This window comes from Narcine bancroftii, chromosome 7 (genome assembly GCF_036971445.1).
Source record: "Narcine bancroftii isolate sNarBan1 chromosome 7, sNarBan1.hap1, whole genome shotgun sequence".
NCBI lineage: Eukaryota > Metazoa > Chordata > Chondrichthyes > Torpediniformes > Narcinidae > Narcine > Narcine bancroftii.
The window spans coordinates 203,863,970-203,877,862 of NC_091475.1; the positions used below are offsets into that span (position 1 = coordinate 203,863,970).

General features: G+C 45.8%; 1 long non-coding RNA gene across 1 annotated transcript in view; it reads left to right on the top strand.

Moving 5' to 3' along the window:
* The window catches only part of LOC138739629 (uncharacterized), a 233,086-nt gene that overhangs the window by 211,883 nt on the left and 7,310 nt on the right, over nucleotides 1–13,893 (top strand). The window contains exon 4 of the long non-coding RNA XR_011342351.1: nucleotides 3,052–3,119. This is a non-coding gene — a long non-coding RNA (uncharacterized lncRNA). The remainder of the gene's footprint in view (nucleotides 1–3,051; nucleotides 3,120–13,893) is intronic.

The window sequence follows — 13,893 nt, forward strand, 5'->3', positions numbered from 1 at the left end:
GACCGTTTTGAGTTTTGTGTGCCCGATGGAGATGTGGGGGGGCTGGTAGTCATGGTGGGAAGCTGGCTGATGGAGGACCTCAGTTTTCTTCAGGCTGACTTCCAGGCCAAACATTTTGGCAGTTTCCGCAAAACAGGACGTCAAGCGCTGAAGAGCTGGCTCTGAATGGGTAACTAAAGCGTCATCGTCTGCAAAGAGTAGTTCACGGACAAGTTTCTCTTGTGTCTTGGTGTGAGCTTGCAGGCGCCTCAGATTGAAGAGACTGCCATCCGTGCGGTACCGGATGTAAACAGCGTCTTCATTGTTGAGATCTTTCATGGCTTGGTTCAGCATCATGCTGAAGAAGATTGAAAAGAGGGTTGGTGCGAGAACGCAGTCTTGCTTCACGCCATTGTTAATGGAGAAGGGTTCAGAGAGCTCATTGCTGTATCTGACCCGACCTTGTTGGTTTTCGTGCAGTTGGATAATCATGTTGAGAAACTTTGGGGGGCATGCGATGCACTCTAGTATTTGCCAAAGCCCTTTCCTGCTCACGGTGTCAAAGGCTTTGGTGAGGTCAACAAAGGTGATGTAGAGGCCTTTGTTTTGTTCTCTGCACTTTTCTTGGAGCTGTCTGAGGGCAAAGACCATGTCAGTAGTTCCTCTGTTTGCGCGAAAGCCGCACTGTGATTCTCGGAGAACATTCTCGGCGAGACTAGGTATTATTCTTTTTTGGAGAATCCTAGCGAAGATTTTGCCTGCAATGGAGAGCAGCGTGATTCCCCTGTAGTTTGAGCAGTCTGATTTCTCGCCTTTGTTTTTGTACAGGGTGATGATGATGGCATCACGAAGGTCCTGAGGCAGTTTTCCTTGGTCCCAACAAAGCTTGAAAAACTCATGCTGTTTGGCATGCAGAGTTTTGCTGCCAGCCTTCCAGACCTCTGGGGGGGATTCCATCCATACCTGCTGCTTTGCCACTTTTTAGTTGTTCAATTGCCTTATATGTCTCTTCCCGGGTGAGGACCTCATCCAGCTCTAGCCTTAGGGGCTGGGGATCAGGCAGGGAATGGATACTGATAGTGAATGATCAGCCATGATCTGAAAAATGGCTCAACGGGCCAATTGGCCGACTCCAGCACCTACTGCCTATTGTCTATTGTCCTCCTCCTCTCTGCGAAGGAAGGGAGTTCTGTGAGAGTCTCTCACTAATCCCCCTCGGTACTCCCTGCTGCTCCAGTTCTGGCCTTTTGCCAGTTGGCCTGTTTTTTCCGCCTCCCCCAACCTTTCCATTCAGGTGCTTGCCTGCATTTTGCTCATACACCAACTCCATGTTATATGTTCAACGTATTATTACTTGACGATAAAAGGAACATTTGGACCAATAGCTGTATTGCAGGAGAGAGAATGACAATCAAGTCTTGGCCTAGTCAGGCCAAAGAGCCTGAGCTTTCCTGTGGTTCCATGACTTTAATCTTCTTTGGCTTGGCTTCGCGGACGAAGATTTATGGAGGGGGTAAAAGTCCACGTCAGCTGCAGCCTCGTTTGTGGCTGACAAGTCCGATGCAGGACAGGCAGACACGGTTGCAGCGGTTGCAGGGGAAAATTGGTTGGTTGGGGTTGGGTGTTGGGTTTTTCCCTCCTTTCTCTTTTGTCAGTGAGGTGGGCTCTGCAGTCTTCTTCAAAGGAGGTTGCCGCCCGCCAAACTGTGAGGCGCCAAGATGCACGGTTTGAGGCGTTATCAGCCCACTGGCGGTGGTCAATGTGGCAGGCACCAAGAGATTTCTTTAGGCAGTCCTTGTACCTTTTCTTTGGTGCACCTCTGACACGGTGGCCAGTGGAGAGCTCGCCATATAACACGATCTTGGGAAGGTGATGGTCCTCCATTCTGGAGACGTGACCCACCCAGCGCAGCTGGATCTTCAGCAGCGTGGACTCGATGCTGTCGACCTCTGCCATCTCGAGTACTTCGACGTTAGGGATGAAAGCGCTCCAATGGATGTTGAGGATGGAGCGGAGACAATATACTGACATTAAAAGGCAAAAGCCAAACAGCTACAATCAATAGAAAAGAGGGTAATGAAAGAATTGCAGAAAATAACTCTGCATCCAATTCCAACGAGGCTAATGTCTCCTGTGCAATGGTGATCATTCCAGAGAGAGCCTGTGAGTTCCTCTCAATATGCAAAAAGCAGGAGATGCTCACAGTGTGGTCTGTTCTGGCCTCGTCGCATTCCAGGAGGTTAATAGACACGAGTGATGGTGTAATATAACTCATTTACTGCCCCTCAGTTCCAAAGTTTGGCCCCAGATGAAGTAAGTTCTGATTTATAAGAGCACAAAGCAAACATTTCTGGCCAAGTAATCTTGTTCTTGGGTGAAACTGTCTCACATTGTCCCTTGAGATCAAACTCCAGTGATTCATAGCTGGTATTGCAGTAGAGAAGTGTTCCACAGTGAGGTGGAACGGCTGCCTTTGGGACTTGGCTCAGGAATGCAAATTATCGGCAAGAAATAGCTCTGCCAACGGTTCTCGGCTTAAACCTGAGAATTGTTCATTCTGCTTCTTGTTCATTCATCTGGGCAACTCTCTGAGATTCTCCGAGATACTTGGATCGAAATTTATCCTCAGTTGCTTGATCCATTTTTCATTTATTTACTCTTTTCTGAACTAGCATTTTTCACAACTAGCATTCGCTCATTACTTATGAAAACAAGAATGAACTATTCAGAGCTCCCAGTCCATACTGGATCATAGAACACTACAGCACAGTACAGGCCCTTCAGCCCAAAGTTGTTCCTCAGCCTAGTGGTGCTTGACCTGGTACCTTGCAGCTGAAAGAGGCTGTGAGCAGGATGGAAAGGGTTCTCAATTATTCTTATTTAATGATTCTGGTAGATCACATCAATTGTGGTGGAGTGGGGTGGTGGGGGGGGGGGGGGAAGGAAGACTCCAGTGATCCTCTCTGCCACTCATATGGTTTTGTGGATTAACCTCTGATCCATTTCTCTGCAGCAACTGTACCACACTCCTGTAGAAGGTTAACATAACTTTGCATTCTTTAATCTTCTCAGGACGTCCAGTCGCTGTTTCAGATTCCCGACAAGTGAGGAGATATTGTGTGTCCATGGTAGGTCTCTAGGTAAGTGAACTCCAAGTAACATGGTGCCCTCCACTCTCTCCTCTACCTTCTCTCCACTTCAGGTCATGACCTCAAATTAAGATGAAAGAAAGGAAGGGTGATATTACGTATATGAAAGAGGGTAATAATCTGGGAAGGGGGCCTGTGATACAGTATCGTACAGATGATGGGAGATGCGAGTAGACAGGTAGCTGGAGAGAGCACTGTGGGCCATGAGGTTGGAGGCCATCCAGTAGGAATGTGATGTGTCAAGTTTAACTTCACCTTGACAGCAGATGAGGCTGAGGACAGATCCGAGGAAAGATGTTCTTGCAATGGAGGGAGTGCAGAGGCGATTCACCAGGCTGATACCTGGAATGGCAGGAATGACTTATGAGGAAAGATTGCGCAAATTGGGATTGTACTCGCTGGATCTTAGAAGATTGAGAGGGGATCTCATAGAGACATATAAAATTCTGGCAGGACTGGACAGAATGGATGCGGAAGGGATGTTTCCAATGGTGGGGGAGTCCAGAACCCAGGGCCATGGTTCGAGGATAATAGGCAAACCATTTAGAACCGAGATGAGGAGGAATTTCTTTACCCAGAGGGTGGTGAATCTGTGGAATTCATTGCCACAGAGGGCAGTAGAGGCAGGTTCATTGAATCTATTTAAGAGGGAATTAGATCTATTTCTTCAGTATAAGGGTATTAAAGGTTACGGAGAGAAGGCGGGGACGGGGTACTGAACTTTAAGATCAGCCATGATCTCGTTGAATGGCGGAGCAGGCTCGAAGGGTCGAATGACCTACTCCTGCTCCTATCTTCTACGTTTCTATTATTATTTGGATGGGGAGTAAACTCCAAACCTCAGAAGTACAAAGAAACTTGGGGGTCCTCGTGCATGATGACCTGAAAGTTGACCAGCAGGTTGGATCTACGGTAAAGAGTGAGAACACTATGTTGCCATTTATTTTAAAGGGGATTGTGTATAAGGTATTGAGGTGTTGATGAGACTCTATGGGGCACTGGTGAGACCTCATTTGGAGCAACTGTGTGCAATTTTGGGCCCCCTGTCTTGGAAAGGATATAGCAAAGTTGGAGAGGGTACAGAGGAGGTTGACCAGAATAATTCCAGGAATGAGAAGCATAACATATGAGGGACGCTTAGCGGCTCTTCAACTCTATTCATTAAAATATAGAAGAATAAGAGGGGATCTCATAGAAACATTTTGAATAATAAATGGATTGGACAGAGTAGATGTAAATAAGAAGTTTCCCCTGTTGGGTGATTCCAGGACGAGTCTTAGAATTAGAAAGTACCAATTTACAACAGAGATGAGGAGAAATTAATTTAACCGAGGGTTGTGGATTTGTGAAATTTGTTGCCACATGAAGCTGTGGAGGCCCGATCATTGGGAGAATTTAAAGGGGAAATTGACAGGTATCTAATTAGTCAGGGTATCGTGGGATATGAGGACAAGGTCAGAACGTGGAACTAGATGCGAGATCAGTTGAGCTCAAGGAGTTTTCACGGAGTAGACTCGATGGGTCAAATGGCCTGCTTCTGTTCCTTTTTCATGTGATCTTGTGAGGATACTTCCAACGGTGCTCCTGCAGAAGGTGAATCTTCAGTAAGATGGGCCATAAATCCCAATGACACACAAGCCTGACTAGGGGCTCAGGCCCAAAACGTTGACCGCCTTTTTACTCCCAATAGATGCTGCGTGACCTGCTGAGTTTCTCCAGCACCTTTGTGTACTTCAGTGACACTCATCGTAGTTTCGAAAGCAAGAAGCAGAGTATCAGGCCTTTCCAGTCCGGATAGGCTCACGCTCCCCACCCCTCCCCCCAGTTGACCCGCTGACCGTTATCTATTTGGAAGGCGGGAGGAAACCAGAGCACTCAGAGGAAATGTGAATGGCAGGAACCTGAGCTAAACATAATCTGCTGGAGGAAATTGGATGCCAATAATGGCAGTACTGCCACTGGTGTGGAGACAAGAGAACAGGGATCAAAGACACAGTTCTACTCTGCAGGGTCCCACTGTTTAATCCTAATGCTGAACACGACGTATAGGCTTTAAACAGCCTGACTGTGTTTTGTTTTCAATCCTGCAACCACGGAGGTCTATGCCCGAGATGGCGGCCCCTATGCTTGGCAGCGAACCGTGAGGGGTTGCTGACTCCAAGGGAGCTGTGGATTCAAAGAGCACCAGAAATGGAGTGAAGACCCCACTCCCTAACCCCTCTACCTGCACCTCTCTCCACTGACATTGAGTAGCATGGGAGTGGGACCAGGGAAAGTGACCAGCATGGAGTTCAGTGGCTAAAAGACCCACACAGGCTGCAGGCTGCTGGCAACTTGCCATCAATAGACCCATGTAGATTGCTGGAGACTCACTCACAGGAACCAAGTATCGGACGCAGAATTTGGGAAGGTGCTGAGGACAAAAAGGGCTCCCAAAGCCAGTCTTCGTCGAGAGCTCACCAGTGCAGAGGATCGGGAACTTCAAATTCCTTCTCAGCTTAACGGTTAGCGCCACGCAGTTATGGCGCCAGGGATCGGGACCAGGGTTCGAATCCCTGTTAGGAGTTTGCACATTCTCCCCATGTCTGTGTGAGTTTTCCCTGAGGCCTTTGGTTTCCTCCCACTGTTCAGCACTGGGGATGGTAGATCAATTGGGCAGCATGGGCTTGTGGGCCGAAAGGCCTGTGACTGTGCTGTATGACTTCTACAGCTGTAGAGTGGTGGCTAGTTGCCAGAATGGTATGGGGGTGCCAGAGGCCAGGACAAGAAATAAAACTCCAGACAGTTGTTCACTCGAACTGTGACATCATTGGCACCAGTCTTCACTCTACCATCGACAAGAAATTTCAGATTTCAGATATATTGTCAGAGTACATACATGACATTAGATACAACCCTGAGATTCCTTCTCCTGCTGGCCAGGCAGCATTACTACTTATTGATCATGCAAAAAGAAACTATATTAATGCAGATGTAAACGAATAAACAAATGTAAACAAACTGATTGTGCAATACAGAGAGGATAAAAAATCAAACAACAAGAATTGTTAAAGGAGTGTCTGATTGAGTTTGTTGTTGAGGAGACTGATGGTGGAGGGGTAGGAGCTGTTCCTGAACCTGGTGGTGCCAGTCTTGTGGCACCGATACCTCTTCCCTGATGGTTGCAGTAGTGCAGAGTGTGTGCTGGGTGGTGTGGCTCTCCGATGGCACCTTCCCCTGCAGATGTTCTCAATTGTGGGGAGGGATTTACCTGTGATGTCCTGGGCTGTGTCCACTACCTTTTGGATAGATTTATGCTCAGGGGAATTGGTGACCCTATACCAGACCATGATGCAGCCAGTCAGCACACTTTCCAACATGCATCTGTAAAAATTTGCCAGGGTTTCCGGTTTCATACTAAACCACCACAAACTCCTAAGGAAGTAGAGGTGCTGACGTGCTTTCTTCATGATGCCATTGGTGTGTTGGCTCCAGGAAAGGCCCTCTGAGATAGTGACTCCCAAGCATTTAAATTTGCTCACCCTCTCCATCTCTGATCACCCAGTGATCACTTGGATCGCTGGATGGTACACACCTGGGTTTCCCTTCCTGAAGTCAACAATCAGCTCTTTGGTTTTGGTGACGTTGTTGTAAGTACACCAGTCGGCCAAGCTTTCAACCACCCCCCTGTAAGCTGACTCTTCTCCTCTTTTTACACAACCACTACCCCTGTGATATTGTCAGCGAATTTGTAGATGGTGCTTTTGTCGTACCGAGTCGATGGCTTAATAAAGCAGTCTCTATCCTTAGGGGACCCCCACCCCCCCACCACTCCCCGGCCAAGTCCTCTTCACTCTGCCACCATCGGGAGAAAGGTACAGAAGCCTGAAGGCGAGTACTCAGCGGCACAAGGACAGCTTCCTCCCCGCTGCCATCAGATTCCTGAATGAACCAAAGAACCGCAGATTCCGTCTATTAAAAATTTTTATTTTGTGAGGAGCTTTCTATAAAGGTTTGCGCCATGATGTGGCTGCAAAAGAACGAATTTCATGACAAGTTTACGACAATAAAGTTCTGATTCTGATTGAAAGAGCCAAGGGTGCTGAAGCCTCCCTGATCATATCAAATCAGGTTTGGATCTGGAGCTCAGGCTGCTTGAACTGGCCACTGCACGGCTGCGAGAGCGCTGGAGGCAATTCCACGGACATTCAGTGTATCAGAAAGGAATCTTTTTTCTTCTCTTTCCCCTATTGTTAGGGGCACCGAGCAATGCTCATGGTAGCTCTTAGCTTGCCTTACGGCAGATAATTTTTTTTGTTTATTGCACCGTTAACCAAATCAATAACAATATATACAAGTGTTCATCATTAAAATATACAGTGACGTTTCCTTTTCCTTACCCTTCATCCCTCCCACCCTCCCAACCCCCTTTAACTTAAAATAAGAATCAAAAGCAAATAAATAATAAAAACACACACACAATAAAAAAAAGAAAAAAGGAAAAATAAAAAGAAAGTTGTATCATCCACATTTCCATATTTAAATCTTATTTTATCGGTTCTCATATCACTTTAAGAGATGATGGTCCGAAATCGGCAGTTCCCAAATTTGTTCAGATAAATTATATTTGTCTTTTAGATTGTAAGTAACTTTTTTCTAATGGAATCCACTTGTTCATTTCTATATGCCATTGTTGTATTTTTACGGTGGACAAGATTTGAAGTATATCGACTATACTATGTGACAATAAAGCAGACTTTGCATCTTGAAATTGGAAAGGATGAGGAGGCAATTCCACCAAGACAAACAATGAAAGGTTCCAGGCCAAAATGATCAACAATTCTCTTTCTCCCAGGGATTCTGCTCGACCTGCTGATTGTTGGCTGCTCCAGATTCTGGCGTCTGCAGTTTCCTGTGTGTGTTCTCCAGCCAATTCTCTCCAAGCACTCCTGCCTGCCTTGGTACTTGCTGTGAATCAGTGCGACTTGCTCTGAAAGCAAATACAATGCATTCAGAAGCTCGACGTGATCATGCCCTGCCACGTAAATAGCCCTTCAGCTTGCACACTGCTTACATGATGGAGGCGAAATGGATACTATCAATATGATGAACATTGCTTCATTGCTATCTTCCGCTTTCATCAGTCGGAACAAGTCCCTGACATTATCTGTGTCTGATGGACTTGTGAGATAGTGCCTAAGATCTGTACTGTGGAAAATAAATCCTGGCTGACTTGTCGTACAAGGACCTTCCTTCACTCAACTTGCACTTTTTTCTCTGTTGCCACTCCAGAGACACCTAAAGGGCTAGAGCTTGAAGATGAGAGTTTATTGCCACATGCATTGGCATAAAACGACCAGATGCACCAAAACTCTTACTTGTTGCAGCCAAACAATGTCATTACCTACACCAACAATAGTATAAATTACCATATGCCGAGACGGAAGAAAAATACAACAATACAAAAAAAATATGACTATGAGGGGCTTGAACAGAATGGACAGCCAACATCTTTCCCTGGGCGTGACCAAAGCAAATACCAGATGGCATCTTTTTAAGGTGAGAGGAGGAAAACTTAGGGGAGAAGCCACAGGTATGTTTCTTTGCCCAGAAGAGTGGTGGGCATCTGGAATGTGTTTCTGGGGGTGGGGGTGGAGGGCATTTAAAAGACTCTCAGATCGGCACATGAATGGAAGAAAAATAGAGGGTCACAGGTGTGAGATAGGGAAGGACTAGATTGTTGCGGAGTTGTTTTACATAGGTTGGCATAGCATTGTGTGCTGTAATGTTCTATGGTCTATCAAAGCAGAGATAACTAATATTCCATTTCAGTCAGTACAAAGAAAAAAAGTGGCATTTCAATAAAGTTGACAGATCTTTTTTATGGTCTCAGAGCAGTTGAATGTTAGGGTTAGGGTAACATAGTGAGGTTGAAGAGTCTGATTGCTTTTGGAAACAAATTGTTCTTGGAGCTGGACATGTAAGTGGAGATTGGATAAGCTCATGAATGGTAATGACAAAGCCTTCCTAACTAATGTGGAGGTGCTGTGGACCCAGGATAGGTTGCATTAAGGAACTTTGTGCTCTCTACCCTCCTAGGAACGTGTCATCGAGAATCATCGACCTTCATCCTCCTGAAGTACACAAACATCTCCTTTGTCTGGTTGATGATGAGGCTCAGGTTGTTGCTCCCCTACCAATGAACGAGCCTCCTTTCCTTCATCCGATTCATCATTGTTACAGCGATGGATACATCATCCATAGACTAGGTTCTGTTTGAGCAGAATCTGACTCCAGCAATTCTTTGCTTGTTCACAATATGAAGTGCTTTGCCTCTAGTTTACTTGTAGCCTCACCTGGCAGTGGAGGAGAGTGAGACAGACAAACAAGTGTGAATGGGGATGGGGGGGTTAAAATGGATTCCAACCAGGAGCTAAAGTTCTGTATTGCAGACAAAGAATCAGAATCAGGACTTATTGTTATGAACAAGTCATGAAATTCAATGTTTGTGGTAGCATCATAGAGCAAACATTCATATTATAACCATCTTACAACATTACTAAAAATAAAAATAACAGTGCACGAAAAGGAAGCCAGTCTCTTTGGTTCATTCATTATTCAGGAATCTGTTGGCAGTGGGGAAGAAGCTGTCCTTGTGCCGCTGAGTGCTCGTCTTTAGGCTCCTGTACCTTTTCCCCGATGGTAACAAACTGAAGAGGGTGTGACCTGGGGGGTGGAAGGTGGGGGGCAGTGGAGAAGGTCTTTGAGGATATAGAGGCTGCTTTCTTAAGACCCCGCCTCGTGTAGATGTCCTGGATGGAGTGAAGTCTGGTGCATGTGATGTTGCATGCCGAGATAACAACTCTCTGGAGTTTATTCTTGTCCTGAGAGTTGGCGCCTCCGTGCCAGGCAGTGATGCAACTAGGCAGGATGCCGTCCACGGTCCATCTGTAGAAGTTAACGAGAGTCTTCGGTGACATACTGAATCTCCTCAGACACCTCACAAAGTATAGCTGCTGGCGAGCCTTCTTTGTGATTGCATCAATGTGATGGCTCCAGGGCAGATCCTCGGAGATGTTGACACCCAGAAATTTGAGGCTCTTGACCCTCTCAGTTACTGAGCCCTCAGTGAGGATGGGGTCGTGTTCCCTTGACTTCCTCCTGAAGTCCACAATCATCTCCTTGGCCTTGATGACCTTGAGCGCAAGTTTGTTATCATTGCACCATTCAACGAGCTGATCCCTCCTGTACACTTCCTCATTGCTGTCTGGGATTCTGCCAACAACTGTAGTGTTGTCGGCAAACTTGTAAATGACATTGGAATTGTGCCTGGCCACACAGTCATGGGTGTATAATGAGTAGAGTAGTGGGCTAAGCATGCATCCTTGGGGTGGACCTATGTAGATAAACAGTGAGGAGGAGACGTTGTTCCCAATTTATACTGACTGTGGTCTTGCAAGGAGGAAGTCAAGGATCCAGTTGAAGAGTGGGGTACAAAGGCCTAAAGTTTGTAGCTTCTTGACCAGAACTGAGGGAAAAATGGTATTAAAGGCCAAGCTGTAGTCGATGAGGAGTAGCCGTATGTATGAATTGCTGTTTACAAGCTGATCCAGAGCTGAGTGGAGAGCCAGCGATTTTCCATCTGCTGTGGAGCAATTGTGACGATGGACAAATTGCAGTGGATCCAGATCTTTGCTTAGGTATGTGTTAATTCTGAACACAATCAGCCTCTCAAAGCACTTCATCACAGTGGAAGTTGGTCCTACTGGGTGGTAGTTGTTGAGGCACTCTCACTACTCTTCTTGGGTACTGGGATGATTGATGCCCTTTTAAAGCAGTTGGGAACCTTTGACTGCAGCAATGAGAGGTTGAAAATGTCCGTGAACACTCCAGCTAGTTGGTTAGTGCAGATTTGCAGTACCCTGCCAGGTACACTATTAGGTCAGGGCCTGATGCCTTGCAAGTGTTCACCCTCTTGAATAATGTTCTGACGTCGCCCTCAGAGACATACAGTGTACACGCCATTGTATACAAAACTTATACAATACAGTGGATCCATGCAAACTTGCTGTGAGGTATTACAGGGAAGATGCAGATGTTTTCCTTGGCTGGGGTGTCCAGAACCAAGGGTCACACCTCACTCTCCAACCACATAGCAATTACATTGACCTCTCCAGTTTCTGTTAAACCTCCAGCTCCCCACCCCCTTCCCTCTCCATTGCAGAGAGCTATTCCCTACCCCTTTCACTTTTCAGCTTTTTTTCTCTTCATGGCTGATACAAGTACTGGGATGTAGATGTTTTAAATGGGATAGGATAGGAGATAAAGTGGAGAGGGGTCGGGGTGGAGAGGCATTATTAATCAGGAATAGTATCACAGCTGTAGAATGAAAGGATGTTGAAGAAGGATTGTCTGCAGTGGGTTGAAGCCAGAAATAGGCCCCCAAATAACCTTTGGGAGATCGAGTAGCCGATAGGTAGGCAGGTTTTGGAATGGTACAGAAATTACAGGGTTGTTGTTATGGGAGAATCCAACTTCCAAATCATTGAATGGCACCTCCTTACTGCAAGAGGGATTGATACAACACATTGTGTCAGGTGTGTCCAAGAAGGATTCCTGACACAGTAAGTGAACCAGCCGACTAGAGGAGAGGCCATAATGGATCTAGTGCTGGGTCGTGAACCTAGACAGGTGTCATACCCCTCAGTGGGTTTGTATTTCGGTGATAGTGATTGCAACTCCCTGAGCTTTAGACAAGGATAGGAATAGACAAAATGGTGGTGTTTAATTGGTGAACAGCTAATTACGATGGGATTAGGCAAGAATGAGGGAGAGTAACCTGGGAACCGATGTCCTGAGGGAAAAGCACAGAAGCAATGTGGGGGATTTTTAGGAACCGCTTGCGCTGGGCTCCAGATGGGTCTGACACGGATAAAATGGGAGTCAAGGATGACAAAAGAGCTGAGACAGCTTGTTAAGAGAAAGAAGGAAGCATCCAGAAGGTTTAGGAAACAGAAGACTGGAAGGGCTCATGAGAATTATAAGATGGCCAGGAAGGAACTTAGGAAAGGACTTACTGCAGAAGAGCTAGAAGGGAGTACAACAGGGCCGTAGCAAGTAGAATTAAGGAAAACCCTGTCATTTTATACATGTGGGAAGAACTGAAGGATGATGAGAATGAAGGTAGGACTGTTTAAACATAAAGGAGCCAACATGCCTGCAGACAGATGAGATAGTGAAGATCCTAAATGAGTGCTTTGCTTCAGTGTTCACAAGAGAAAGGTACATTGGTCGATGTGAGGATAATATAGAACAAGCTTATGCATTGGGGTTAAGAAAGCAGAAATGCTGGAACTTAAAAACAGGAGGATTGATAAGTCCATGCAACCAGATAAGATATGCTCCAGGTTACTATGAGAAGCAAGGGAAGAGATTGCTGAGGCAATGTTCTTTGTGTCCGCCCTGGCCACAGAGGAGGTGCCAGAATGGCAAATTGGCACAACCTGGTCTACTTGTTTGAAACGTACCGGGGTCGGAGGTTAATTTGGTGTAAATTGGGCAGAACGGATTTGTGGACCAAGAGTGACCAGTTTCCATGTGTATGTCTAAATTTTTAAAGATTAAGTTGTTTAAAAAAGGCAATAGGGAGAATCCTGGGAAATGATAGACGAATGAGTGTTACGTCAGTGGTGGACAACCTACTGGAGACGATTGTTAGTGACAGGATTTACGAACATTTAGAGAAGTGCATCTTCTCAGGGATAGTCAGTATGGCTTTGAGAGGGGTAGATCAGGCCTCACGAGTCAAATTGAGTTTTTTGAGCAAATAGCAAAAGAAATGGATGAAGGTAGGACAGTAAATGTGGTCTATATGGATTTTAGTCAGGCATTCGAGAAGGTACCCCATGGTACACTCATTCAGAATACCAGGAAGCACAGGATCCATGGAATCTTGGTTGCATGCATAAAGCAGAGTGTAGTGATAGACCAAACGTATTTTGCCTGGAGGTCAGTGACTAGTGGAGTTCAGCAGGGGGACACCTGCTCTTTGTGATTTTTTTATAAATAACTTTGATGAAGAGGTAGAGGGATGGGTCAGTAAGCTTACAGATGACATGAAGGTTGGAGATGTTATGAATAGTGTAGGAAGTTGTCGTGGGTTACAAAAGGGCATAGACAGAATGCGGAGTTGGGCGGAAAAGTGGCAGATGGTGTGCAGTCCAGTTAAGTGTGAGGTGATGCATGGTGGGAGGTCAAACCTGAAGGCAAGAGTACATGATTAATGGTAGAATGCTTAACAGTGTGGAATAAGAAAGGGATGTTGGGGACAAAGTCCATGGATCTCTCAAGGTTGTTGCGCAGATTGATAGGGCAGATAGAAGGCTTATGGTATGCTGGCCTTCATTAGACTGAAAATTGAATTTAAGAAACATGCGGTAATGCTGCAGCTCTATAAAAATCTCGTTAGGCTACACTTGGAATATTGTGTTCAATTCTAGTCACCTCATTATAGAAAGGATTTAAATTAAAAAAATTAAATTTAGACATGCAGCACAGTAACAGGTCATTTCGGCCCTCAAGCCCATGCCGGCCAATTTACACTCAATTAACCTACATTAGGAATGGTTGGAGGAAACTGGAGCCCCCAGGGAAAACCCACACAGGCATAGGACAAATGTACAAACTCCTTATAGACAGCGTGGGATATGAACACTGTTCCCAATCCCTGGCATTATGCTAACCGGTACACCAAAGCTATTGGAGAGGGTACAGAGGGAATTTACCA